At 41.0% G+C, this 3,098-nt stretch overlaps 1 non-coding gene across 1 annotated transcript; it reads left to right on the top strand.

Moving 5' to 3' along the window:
- Window positions 1-2,375: 2,375 nt before the first annotated feature.
- On the top strand, window positions 2,376-2,482 carry LOC115873350. The gene has a single exon (XR_004048357.1). It is a non-coding gene; the product is annotated as a U6 spliceosomal RNA (small nuclear RNA).
- Window positions 2,483-3,098: the final 616 nt, after the last annotated feature.

The following is a 3,098-nucleotide window of genomic DNA, read 5'->3' as shown; positions in this document are numbered from 1 at the left end:
ATATGGTAACCCAGTCCAGAGCAGGGATGATCAGCTTTCTGCTGTGGATAAGCGGTGGATCTCCTGAGTGTATGTGTGTTCAAAGCTAGGAAGGTTTTCTCACCCTTCTTCAACCCTCAGGTGTTGTGGAGTGATCAGAGCCAGCATTCAGATGAAGCTTTCTGGAAACTCTTGTGAGTCAACTGTGTGGAATGGCCCCGGATTGGTGAATTTGAAGACATCTCAATATCAAAACACAAATATATTAATATTTTATATATATATGTATATATATAATTGGAAGGAGCTCCCTTCTACACGGTGTAGTCAGAGTACTTGTTCAGAGAAGACACTGGATGATTATTGTGCACATTCATGGAAGCATTCGTTATGACAACCAAAATGTGAAAACAATTCACGTGTCTACCAACAGATGAATAGATAAATAAAATGTGACATAGCCCTAATATTATTATTTTGTTAGGTTTTCTGTTAGAGGCCATCAAGTCATTTTCAACCCCTAGTGAGCTGATGCATCATAGAATGAAACACTGGTGGCCCTTCACCATCCTCACAAGTGTTCCTATGTGGGATCTCAGTGTTGCAGCCATCTCCTTGTGTCAATCCGTCTCCTGAGGTCTTCTTGTTATTGGGAGGCACCATCAAGTCAGCTCTGACTCATAATGGCCCTCTGCACAACAGAATCAAACAGATGCTCAGGTCTTCCCAATCTCACAGTAGTGACGTTTGAGTCCATGGTTGTAAGCACTGTGTCAATCCGTCTCCTGAGGGTCTTTCCTTTAATCCTGACCTCACATTCTCCCATGTAACATCTTGGATGATTGGCTCAGCATAAAGATTGAATAAATACTGTGTAAAGATGTTGCTCTCTTGGTCTAGGTACAGGTTCTACATGAGCATGATTCATTTGCTAGTTGATTCACTGGTTTTTAGGGTGAATTCAATTGAATGTCTTTACAGAGTCAATAAAGCGCAAGTAAGCATCTCTCTGGTTTCAGCTCAGATCCATCTGGTGTCATTAATGATATCCTTAACTCTACAGCCCCTTCTGAATCTGACTGGAATCTCTGGCAGTTTCCGGTGAATGTGCTGTGGCAACTGTTTCTGCATTATCATCAGCAAAATTTTATTTGCCTGTGATGTTCATGAGAGTGCTAGACAATTTCTGCATTCCATTGAACCATTTTATATATTTTTGCAAGGGAGGGGCACAGATATTGTCTCTTCTAGTCAGTTGGCATATACAATGTAATATTATTCAAAAATAAAGGGAAATTAATTTCTAATACATGCAACCACATGGATGAACCTTGGGAAGATATTGCTGAGTCATATAAGTCAGACACCAAAAGGTAAATATAATACCTCTTTAAGTACTTACAGTAGGAAAATGTGTAGCATCAAAAGTTTGTCAGTGGCGTTCAGGTGCTATGGAGAGGAAGGAATGAGAAGTTATTTCTAATATGTACTAAATGTCTGTTTAGGGGATGAAAGCCATTTGGAAATGGATAGTGTAATGATGGCATAACATAGTGAAAGTTCTATCAATGAATTATAAAATAGTTAAAATGTTGAATCTTTTGTTACATGTTTTTGCTCTCTCTCATAGCACTCCACTTTTATGCTGGGTTTTAAAATTCATTTCAATGACTACACAGAGCTCACAGAAGATGCTCCGAACTATGGGCTTTATTAGGGAAGTCAATAGGTTACAATTCAGATGAGAAATACTTAGGTTATAATGATTCAGTCAGGACAGTTTCTTGTCTGCCATGCAGTCAGACCTCCCTTTGGACCTCAGCCATTTAGCCTCTGCTCTGCTCAGGCAAAGTTACAGAGTTAGTTTAGTGCTGCCAATAAATGCCCCAGAGGCATACCACTCTGCTGTAAGCCTCAAGCCATTCTAGTTCCATGGATCAGCAAATCTAGCTCTCCCAATTAGCTGCCCAGATACACCCCACTCTTCAAGTTTGCCTCCTGACCAAAAGCATTCAGCTTTATTTGCTCTGTGGGTTGGGAAGACCATTGCTCTTTCTCATGCTCTGGCTTCTGGTTCTGCTGCTGCTGCTGCTTCTCCTTGACCACTCCTCTGGTGTCATAGCTGTCTCTTAGATCAAGGTTGTTTAATGTACAAGGATCTCAGCATGCAAAGGACGCACTCCACTCCACTCCAGACTCTTCTCCTTCATTAGTAGTGAAATTCCTCACCCTCCTGCTTCTGAGAGAGCTCATTTGATGCCCAGCAGGCTGGCAATCACAATGAAGCCTGTTAACAAGCACGCACAATGGCATCCTATAGTATCTTCCCCCATGAATGCTGCTTGGTTGGAGTAACCAAAACTCATTATGGCTCGAAGAAGCATAGAACTCACCACGTGTTTGCTTTGGCAGCACATATACTAAAATTGGAATGATAGAGAGAAGATTAGCATGGCCCCTGTGCAAGGATGACATGCAAATTCGCAAAGCATTCCATATTAAAAAAAATTCACTGCACTGTAATGTTTTGTCATCATCATCATAATAATTAAATTTTCTATCACAATAATAATTAAAATTATAGTCAGAATGAAAAATGGAACAAAACAACTGGAAAGCAAAACGAAAACAAGCAATAACCTAGAACTCAATTTCCTAAAATAGGTTGAATTTACTTGACAATTAAACTCAAATTCTGCCAGCTGTAAGTGCAAAGAGGGCCTTTAGACACCCGTCTCTCCCTGGTTAGTTCCTACTAAGTCACAGTAGTACTAAAGCAGGGCTGTAGACACTAGCTGTACAAACAAACAGCAGACCCATTGCCGGAGAGTCCATTCGAACTTGTGGGCACTGTACGTGTTACAGAGTAGAACTGCTGTGTGAGTTCCATTGGCCATCATCTTTCTGGACCAGCTCTGGTGATAGATACAGTGGTGAAGATCCAGCTGCTAGTTGACAGGTCAGTGGTTCCCATGTTGTAGTTACTCTTTGGAAAAAAGATGTGGCAGTCTACTTCTGAAAAGACCTACAGCCTTGGAAACCCTGTGGGGCAGTTCTGTTCTGTACTATACAGTCACGATGAGTTTGAACTAATTCCATGGTAGCCAGTATAATCTTCA

This window comes from Echinops telfairi, unplaced genomic scaffold, assembly GCF_000313985.2.
Source record: "Echinops telfairi isolate 266 unplaced genomic scaffold, ASM31398v2 ScPeMD7_7468;HRSCAF=8506_0, whole genome shotgun sequence".
NCBI lineage: Eukaryota > Metazoa > Chordata > Mammalia > Afrosoricida > Tenrecidae > Echinops > Echinops telfairi.
The sequence above is the reverse complement of the archived record's forward strand: the minus strand, read 5'-3'. Positions and strand labels throughout refer to the sequence as shown.